Consider the following 11,170-nt stretch of genomic DNA (forward strand, 5'->3'; position numbering starts at 1 on the left):
TTGAATCCGGAGCCGTAGCGGATGCAACTTAGCAACAGAGAGAGTACGTATATATGTATGTTACAATGGCAGGCAAGCCCGGAAGCCGGGACATGGGGGGCCCCCACTAGAACTACTTAACAAATACAGACCCCCTAAATAAAAACTCCCCTCAGACCAGATGTGCAGATGCTCTCCTGGGCACCGCCGCCTCACACAACATCCTTACACTGCCCCTCCCTGTACAGTTAGAGAGTAAGACTAAACTGAGTCACCGTGTACATACATTACATTACTTATCCTGTATTATACTCCAGAGCTGCACTCACTATTCTGCTGGTGGAGTCACTGTGTACATACATTACATTACTTATCCTGTACTGATCCTGAGTTACATCCTGTATTATACTCCAGAGCTGCACTCACTATTCTGCTGGAGGAGTCACTGTGTACATACATTACATTACTTATCCTGTACTGATCCTGAGTTACATCCTGTATTATACTCCAGAGCTGCACTCACTATTCTGCTGGTGGAGTCACTGTGTACATACATTACATTACTTATCCTGTACTGATCCTGAGTTACATCCTGTATTATACTCCAGAGCTGCACTCACTATTCTGCTGGAGGAGTCACTGTGTACATACATTACATTACTTATCCTGTACTGATCCTGAGTTATATCCTGTATTATACTCCAGAGCTGCACTCACTATTCTGCTGGTGGAGTCACTGTGTACATACATTACATTACTTATCCTGTACTGATCCTGAGTTACATCCTGTATTATACTCCAGAGCTGCACTCACTATTCTGCTGGTGGAGTCACTGTGTACATACATTACATTACTTATCCTGTACTGATCCTGAGTTACATCCTGTATTATACTCCAGAGCTGCACTCACTATTCTGCTGGTGGAGTCACTGTGTACATACATTACATTACTTATCCTGTACTGATCCTGAGTTACATCCTGTATTATACTCCAGAGCTGCACTCACTATTCTGCTGGAGGAGTCACTGTGTACATACATTACATTACTTATCCTGTACTGATCCTGAGTTATATCCTGTATTATACTCCAGAGCTGCACTCACTATTCTGCTGGTGGAGTCACTGTATACATACATTACATTACTTATCCTGTACTGATCCTGAGTTACATCCTGTATTATACTGCAGAGCTGCACTCACTATTCTGCTGGTGGAGTCACTGTGTACATACATACATTACTTATTCTGTACTGATCCTGAGTTACATCCTGTATTATACTCCAGAGCTGCACTCACTATTCTGCTGGTGGATTCACTGTGTACATACATTACATTACTTATCCTGTACTGATCCTGAGTTACATCCTGTATCTCTTTATTTTATATAAATTTACAAAACATAAACTGAAAAACAAATACATAACTAATTCCATATAACCAAAAAGTCACAACCCAATTCTTATAAACAAATTTTCTTATATACATCTCTGTATATGAGAAGAGAAAACGATACCAGACCCGGCCACATACACCCCACTCTTATATACTTACATCTACACTTCATCCGAAACTAAACAATAACTAGAATATATACAAACATCATATAAACGTAATCCAAAGTACCAACAGAAAATCCCCCGACCCGCGTCAACCAAGGGCCTAAAGAAACAACATAATAATAATAAAATAATAATAATAATAACCCCAAAAATCCAAAATATAATAATACTAATCCCAATTTTTTTTTTTTTTTTTTTATATATATATATTTTTTAATCACACTATACACATCCTGACTTTCCCTAACCTTACCCTTCTTACCTAAACTCCACCACCCCAGCCAGCATCTCGCCTCATGTCCTCTCACGTCCGCATAGTCCAGATGCTGGCCCCCACCACCACACCCAACACCCCAGCCCAGCCCCCCCGCCCCATGTCCTCCCATGTCCGCATAGTCCGGGGCTGGGTCAGGCAAACCCCCCCCCCCCCCCCCCGACCCCCTCCCAACCTATCTATTAACCCCCTTAAGTCTATCCCTATTCTAACAACATTTCTACATTATAATACAATACACGTCACCAACCTGTCCAAATACCAAACCATATACAAAATACACCGTACCCGAAAGCACCAAGTTCGGTCGCTTGTAAACCTTTTTCCTGCCATTTCAATCCTAAACAAAACAAAAGTCTTCCAGTGCTTACCTAGCCCATCACCAGATAGAGAGAAGGGAAAGCCCCCCCAGCTCCCCCCCAGAGGCCAAGGTACCACGTCCACCGCTGCACCCTCCCTATCGCTTGCCCTATCTCCTTACCCTATTACTAGCCCTTTCTTGACCCTATTGAAAGCTGACCCTATGCTGACCCTCACCTTTCCCTTATTCCATTTTTTATTGGTGCCTCAGCGGAACGCAGACCCCCACCTCCAGTTGAGCACCGGTGACGACTCCCCCTCCCTCATGAAGGCAGACACATTAAGGCACCCAAAAGGAAAAGCCCCTCCAAAGACGAGAGGCTTTGGATGCTCCCAATCTGCCAACCTCCAAAGAATGCACCTTCACCAGGTCACCCATGATATTGCTAACAACCTCATCCACTAGGAGGATTTTCTTCTGGGTAGAAACTAGACATCGTGCATTCCACATAAAGTGCCTGACCACTATACTGACTAGAAACAAGGTGCAATGGTCCCTACCACCGAGGTCTCCGAACACTCCATAGGCCCACCCAGCATAGGAGAGGCTGGTTAGGCCTGGCCAACCAATGGAGGCTCCCACCCTTTTGTATACCTCTGTATTGAAAGGGCAATGAAGCAGGAAATGCTCCATGCTTTCCAGCACTCCGCCACACTCCTCCCGGGGGCAATCCCGATCATCAGAGCTTCTGCACTTTAGATTGTCCCTCACATACAGTCTCCCATGGAAGCAACGCCAAGCCAGATCCCAAAACTTCTGGGGAATCCTCGCTGAATTTAAAAGTTTTAATCCCACCCCGAGGTCACTACTTGGGCAGTCTTTGAGCGCCAGGGGCTTCTGGAAGTGGGTCATCAGGACCCTCCTGTCAAGAAATTTTCTCGACATGGTCCTGATCTCCCACACCTCCAGACCCCACCGGCGAACAATCTTCAGCGCCAGGGTGGCATAAGCCGGGAGATGTCCGTGAGGTGTACGCAGGTCTTTCACTTGCCCTCCTCTCTCCCATTCCTGGAAGAAAGGCCGAAACCACCCCCTGCAGGAGGATATCCACCAAGGAGCCCTCTCTTGCCAGAGGTTTGCCAGGTTGATCTTAACAAAGGTGTTCACTAGGAACACCACCGGGTTAACCATACCTAACCCGCCTAGTGTCCTTGGTAGGTAAGTAACCTCCCTCTTGATTAGGTTGAGCCTGTTCCCCCATAACAGCTGGAAGAACAGGCTATAGACCCGAGTCCAGAGAGGTTCTGGCAAGATGCACACACTGCCCAGGTAAAGCAACATGGGCACCAGGTAGGCCTTGGCCAAGTGAACCCTTTCCCTCAGGGTTAAAGACCAACCCTTCCATTGGTCGACCTTCTGGGCAACTAGATTCAGCCTATCCTCCCAGTTCTTCTTGGGGTAATCACCCGGGCCAAATTCGACTCCTAAGATCTTAGCAGACCCCTGAGGCTCTGGAAGGGTGTCCGGGAGATCAAAACCAGGATCTCCTCCTCCCAGCCAGAGACTTTTGCACTTATCCCGGTTGATCTTGGACCCAGATGCCAATGAGTAACGCTCCACTTCCGACATCACCCACTCTGCCTCCCCTCTCGAGGAGACAAAAATGGAGACGTCGTCTGCGTACGCAACCACCCTCTGAGTGGCCTCCGGCCCCTCCAGGCCGGCCCCGACTCCCGCCAATGGCCCACGATCGATCCTTTTAAGAAAAGGATCAATTGCGAACGCATATAGCAAAGGGCTCAAGGGACAACCCTGGCGGACACCAGACCCAACCTCAAAGGGGGTTCCAACCCAACCGTTCACCAGCGCAAAAGTCTCAGCCCCAGTGTATAAGGTCTGTAGCCAATTGACAAACCCCCCCGGTAGGCCGTACCTCAGAAGGACCGACCAGAGGTACTCGTGGTCCACCCGGTCAAAAGCCTTGGCCTGGTCCAAGGACAGGATGTACCCCTCCCACCGACCAGAATTTCCCTGCTCCACTGCCTCTCTGACACTGAGGACAGCACTAAATGTGCTGCGGCCTGGAACAGAGCAATGCTGGACCGGCGAAAGGAGCCGGGATGCAAACTTCACCAGCCGATTAAACAGCACCTTTGCGAGAACCTTTCTGTCCGTATTGAGCAGCGCTATGGGACGCCAATTCTCAATACGGGTCGAGTCTTTACCCTTCGATAAAACGATCAAGGCCGACCTCCTCATTGACATTGGCAAAGTACCCGAGGAAAGGCACTCATTAAACACCTCAGTCAAGAGGGGAACTAGGGTTCCTTTAAAAGTCTTATAAAACTCGGATGTTAAGCCATCCGGCCCTGGCGATTTTTTGAGGGCAAGCCCATCAATCGCCAATCCCACTTCCTCTTCCTTGATCGAGTCTATCAAAACACCGAGAGAGGGGTCTACCCCTGGCTCAGGGATGGTTTCAGCCAGGAAAGCCGACATCTCGTCTCGGTTTGGATCTTGCTTCCCCAAGAGGTGCGAGTAGAAGGATCTGACGACCTCCAAGATCCCTGATTTGGATCTCTTCAGAGATCCTGTACTATCAATCAGTCCTGTCACAACCTTACGACTCACTGACATCTTACAGTTCCTGTAGGGGTCGGGCGAGCGGTACCTCCCGAAATCCCTCTCAAGAACTAAAGATGTGTGCCTATCATACTGACACCTCCTGAGCAAAGCTTTCACCACGGAGATCTCCTCCCCACTACCCCTGGTTGAGACCAGATGTTCGAGTTTCCTCCTCAGTTCCTGATATAGGCGGTACCTACTCATGGACCTGAGGCTCGAGAGCCTGCGGAAAAATCCTGCCACCCGGACTTTAAACAACTCCCACCACTCAGACTTAGTACCACTGAGATCCAACAAAGGTACCTGGCTCTGAAGAAAATCCTCAAAGGCCTGTCTTATCTCCGCTTCTTCCAAGAGAGTAGAATTCAGCCTCCATATACCTCTTCCCATCTGGAGGGACTCTGCAATGTTCAAAGAGAAAATAATCATACAGTGATCGGAGAACTCCACCTCAACAACGGACACTGGTGAAGAGATGGCTTCCTCCTTCAAAAAAAACCTGTCTATCCTAGACCTACAACTACCTCTACGATAGGTGAAACCCGAGTGGCCTGGGGTATGCCTGATGTGGATATCCACCAGGCGAGCATCGCTAACTATATTTTTTAATGCTACACTATCGTAGGTCAATTTTTTATCTCCGGAACCTCCTCTATCTCGGGGCCTCACGACAGTATTGAAGTCCCCTCCAAAGATAACTTGTCGACCTGAAAAAAGGAAAGGCTTAATCCTCATGAAGAGACTTTTACGGTCCCATTTGCTCTGGGGTCCGTATATATTGATTAGTCTTAATTCCTGTCCCCTCATGAGGACATCTAAGATCAAGCACCTCCCCATTTCTAACTCAATCATCCGTCGGCATGTTACCGGTGCGGTGAAAAGGACCGCCACTCCGCTATAGGGCTCAGCCGCAAGAGACCAGTAGGAGGGCCCGCGTCGCCACTCCCTCCTAGATTTAACGACGTCTGCCAAAAGTGACAGCCTGGTCTCCTGTAAAAACAAAATGTCGGCTTCAACTCGGCCAAGAAAATCAAAGGCTGCAAATCTCGCCCTATCTGACTTAATGCTGGCAACGTTAATTGATGCCAGCGTCAACGGAGTGGGTGCCGCCATCATGGATGTTTGAGTTAGACGGCTTTCTTCTTCCCACCCCCCCCTCTATCTGATGAGGACCCCCCTTCTTTGCCTCGCTTCTTGCAAACTGAGGAGTCCATATTCACCACCCTATTCCCATCTTCATCCCCAAGTACCGGGTCAACCTCCCCCTCTGGGGGCAACGGCCCCTGCAGCAGGGGAGGCTCAACGACTCTAGGGTGCCCTACCATGCCCTCCCTCTTAGTATGAGAGGCTGGAATGTCCACGAGAGCATGGTATCGATCAGTAGAGCGCACCAGGGGGGTACAGGATTTACCTTCCTGGGCCAGGGCGGGGCCAGATGTATTTGGCCCTTGGGTTTTGCCCGGTGTCCCTTTTGCTGTAGGCTGAGTCCTCTCTTCCTCTCCCACACTTTCATAGTGGGAGGACTGAGAGTCCTCAGCCCTCTGCTCCCTTTGGATCCTCCTCATCTCCCCATTCAATTCGGCCTCCCCAGGGGCATCAGATTCAGGGGGGGCATCCAGATCCGAATCAGAGGTTGTCCCAGTTTCCTGGAGCGCCCTCCAAATCCTCTCCTTCCTTCGCTTCTCCGCCCTTCTCTGGAGAGAAGGGGGACCCTTCTTTGCATTCTTCCCTTGCCCCTGTGCCCCATCGTCCCTGCCCGCACCCTCACCCACGGAGGCCTCCCTCCTTTCATCCTCCGCAGGTTTGGAACAAGCATTGACAACAGAGCGAGGACACCGACTGAACGGGTGACCTAAGTCACCACACAGGTTGCACCGAATACGGTCACACGATGCGGCTAGATGACCAATCCCCCCACAATGAGCACACTTCTGCACCTTGCAGCCTGCACTCAAATGTGAGGGGTCGCCACACCGGTGACACAACTTCGGCTGCCCCTGGTAGAAGACAAGGATCCGATCTCTTCCCAGGAAAGCAGACGATGGTATGTGGGACACCGTCTGTCCCAGACGCTTTAATTTAACCATGAACGTCCAGGCCCCTGACCAGATGCCAAACTCATCCATGTTCTTCCGTGGCATCTCTACTACCTCTCCGTACCTTCCCAACCAGGTCATGATATCAATACAAGAGAGTGACTCATTACGGGTAAGAACGGTCACTCTCTTGGGACCACTTTGGCGAGAAATTGCTTGTGCAGCAAAGTCTCGCCAGCCAGGCTCGTCCTTCATCAGCTCGTAGTTCCCCCAGAAGACCTCAAGGCCCCCTAGGTGAACAAAGCTGATGTCAAACTCGACCGAGCCATGAGGATGTATCAAGGCAAAGATGTCACTCGCCTTGAAGCCCATCCCCAGCAGCAGCTCCACCACCCTCTTTCTGGGAGGGCACGCATCATTGCCACGCCACCGGAGACGGACCACATTCCTCCTGGCTACAGCCTGCCCGGCTGTTGGGAGCGACCACTGATCTCCTCGTTGCTCTCGGAAGGCATTTAGACCATATCTGTCTATCCAGAAAGACAGGTCCTTCTGCACTCCCCCTATGGTTAGGGTTTGCTTTCCCTCTCTTAAAGCGTCCAAGAGACGTTGTTGCAAGTTACCGTCCCCGGACCTTGAGGATGAAGATGGGTGGGCCCGCTGTCCCCCCGCTGCCACACCAGCATAAGACCTGCCGGATGTCACAGCAAGAGGAGCGCCAGGCCCATTGCCCCTGGTTGATACCCCATCCCCACCACCCACCACCTCACCACCCACAGACACAGCACTCAACACCCCATTACCAGCAGACACTCCAGCAACTTTATTTACAGACACCTGCATACCCCCAGCAGTTCCCACATCCACAGCCGCAACTTTTTTATTTAACCCACCAGGTCCCCCTGCAGTCATCCTTCTGGCCAGGCCTGGTCCTATGTTATGTATTTTTCCTGTACATTTTGTGTGGGTAGACACTGCTTCAGTCTCCGCATCATCAGGCACCTTTGCAGGGACGCCACCAGATGTTATAAGCGGTGTCCCCGCTGTGCCCTCCGCCTCATTAACCTCCATCTTTTCTATGTGCGGAACATTTTTGGGAAAGGGGCCACCGCCGCCCCCGACGCCAGCAGCCCCCTTCTCGCCTACACCACTTTTCAGTGATGCGGACGAAGGAGCCACTGATGTCACTGGAGCCGCCTCCGGCGCCGGACCACTCCCCCCTCCCACAGAGGAGTGGCCAACAGAGCCGGAGCCCCCTCTGTGACCGCCCTTGTCCGGAACGTCTGACGGCTTTACTGCGACACCGACAGACTTCCGGCTTTCAGACACCACATCCGGTTTCTGGTTTACCCGTTCTCCAGACCGCTGACTCGCATCAGAGACCAGTTTCCCGGGCTCGCCATTAACCGGACACGGGGACACACCCCCTGGCGTCACCAGGCCACCAGTACCGCCCCCTTTGCAGGGGTTGGCGTCCGGCGCCATTTTGACCACCACGTGTTCTAATGCCGGACCCGTAACACTCTCCCCGCATTCCCGCTCCAGCCCCACTGCAGAGGCTTGAGCTGGGGGTCTTGCGGGACCTGCGCTCTGATCCTGACTTTCATCAGGCTCAGAGCACAGGAAGGATCTTGCTGTATACACCATTTTAAATGAACCTTCAGCAGATTTTTTTTCCTTTGTCTTTTTTTTCTTCTTAAATTTTTTTTTCTTTTGCTTTTCCTCCTCTGCGGGTAACTCCGCACCGAAACAAAATCCCTGGAAGGATACCGGCGACTCCACGTTACGGATCTGAGTGAGTAATCCTGGAGGCCGCTCACTGTCAGTATCAAAACTCTCCTGATTTCTCCCAGCTGTGAGTCCACCCTCCTCCTCCTCACTGCTCCTGGGTGCCTCAGAATCTGAGCCTTCTCTGGACTTTACATTCTCATGCTCCATTTTCTCCCCCACAATTTCCTTTGTTGTGTCTGGGGCTCTGCTGTCTTCCTCCACACTTTCTATTTTTATAGGTTCTGCCATCTCGGCAAACCTCTCTTCATTTTTTAATTTTTCACCAAACACCCCTCCGCCTGCCAAAATCTCCTCACGTCTCTCTTCCACTTCTTTTATTTCCTCCAACAAGGATTTCACATTTAAAAGGTATCGGGACCTCTTACCTCCTGTGCATTTTGCAGCCCTTCCTCTGGCGACCGCCAAGTCCGCACGGAGCCGTTGCAGCGACTTCCTGAGGTCCCGATACTCCTCCAACCGCATAGCCAGACGGGAGCTGAAGTTCTCCACCGTCTCTCCGGTCCTCAGCTGTCCCCATTCCTCCACACGACCGTCATCCAAATGTCCGGACGGCGCTGGTCCTTCTCCAGATGACAACACCTCGATCACCCTGCCGGACCGCGTCTCCATACCCTTATCCAGGGTTCCAGCGTCAGGGGGAGCCAGGACAGCCTTGCCCCGAGATGATCTCCTCACCCCCGCGACTGTTTGCATATTCCCAGCCAGCTGGGATGACCCTCTACCCCCCGCTGGCATGCTCCGGGAGGTAGAGGTCTGAGGCTCCATCCTAGGATGGAACCCCCCTCAGGGTACTTTCCAAGCCCAGGCAGATGGTATGAGGCCTGGGCAGATAGAATAAGGAAAGTCCCTGGATCCAAGGCCTGCACGGTAGTCTCAGCAGCTCTCTCCACACCTCCTACTCCACCCACTCCAGAGCTGCACTGACTATTCTGCTGGTGGAGTCACTGTGTACATACATTACATTACTAATCCTGTACTGATCCTGAGTTACATCTTGTATTATACTCCAGAGCTGCACTCACTATTCTGCCGGTGGAGTCACTGTGTACATACATTACATTACTTAACCTGTACTGATCCTGAGTTACATCCTGTATTATACTCCAGAGCTGCACTCACTATTCTGCTGGTGGAGTCACTGTGTACATACATTACATTACTTATCCTGTACTGATCCTGAGTTACATCCTGTATTATACTCCAGAGCTGTACTCACTATTCTGCTGGTGGAGTCACTGTGTACATACATTATATTACTTATCCTGTACTGATCCTGAGTTACATCCTGTATTATATTCCAGAGCTGCACTCACTATTCTGCTGGTGGAGTCACTGTGTACATACATTACATTACTTATCCTGTACTGATCCTGAGTTACATCCTGTATTATACTCCAGAGCTGCACTCACTATTCTGCTGGTGGAGTCAATGTCTACATACATTACATTACTTATCCTGTACTGATCCTGAGTTATATCCTGTATTATACTCCAGAGCTGCACTCACTATTCTGCTGGTGGAGTCACTGTGTACATACATTACATTACTTATCCTGTACTGATCCTGAGTTATATCCTGTATTATACTCCAGAGCTGCACTCACTATTCTGCTGGTGGAGTCACTGTGTACATACATTACATTACTTATCCTGTACTGATCCTGAGTTACATCCTGTATTATACTCCAGAGCTGCACTCACTATTCTGCTGGTGGAGTCACTGTATCATAGCGCTCTGATTATATTTGTAAGTCCTTTAGGGAATCCCAACCACTCCAGACAGGAGACCCTTGTTCTTTTGATTGCTGGGGGTCCAGTAATGATCATACATTTATCATCTTTCATGTGAATAAGTGATAATTTGGTTTTTGTGGGGCGACCCCTTATACTAAATTCACAATTTGAGTTGTTACTGTATTTCACGTCTATCACCACAAGAGGGCGATAGAGCTACATATTTATAATATAGAACATTCGGTGCCTTGTGAGGGTATTCATCCACCCCCCCCCCCCCCCCCCAGTGTTTTTCGTGTTTTGTTCCATTACAGACAGAAATTAAACTCGATTTTACTTTTGATTTCATGTAATAGACCTTAAAAAATGTCCAAATTGTTACAATGTTTAAAAAAAAACAACAACTAAAAAAAAACAACTAAAAACGGAACAGTTGTGGGTGCGCGTGTCTATATCCCACAATGACACGCGGTGGGGGCAGCGTCAATCTGTGGGGGCAGGGACTGGAGAACCGCTCAGGAGTAAAGGAAAGATGGGTGACAGTAACTACAGGGCATTGCTGAAAAAAATCCTGTTTCAGTTTGCCGGAGATTTAAGAAGAGGACGGACGTCCAGCAGGACAATCACCCTCAACATCCGGCTAAACCTGCACTGGAGGGTGCACCGGGGAACATGGAAGTGTCCTGGAACGGCCGAGTCACAGCCCAGACCTCAATCTAATAGAGAATCTGTAATAGAGACATCCCCAAGAGACCGCATCTGTAATAGAGACATCCCCAAGAGACTGCATCTGTAATAGAGACATCACCAAGAGACTGCATCTGTAACAGAGACATCCCCAAGAGACCGCATCTGTAATAGAGACATCC

The sequence above is a fragment of the Rhinoderma darwinii genome, unplaced genomic scaffold (assembly GCF_050947455.1).
Source record: "Rhinoderma darwinii isolate aRhiDar2 unplaced genomic scaffold, aRhiDar2.hap1 Scaffold_36, whole genome shotgun sequence".
Lineage (NCBI taxonomy): Eukaryota > Metazoa > Chordata > Amphibia > Anura > Rhinodermatidae > Rhinoderma > Rhinoderma darwinii.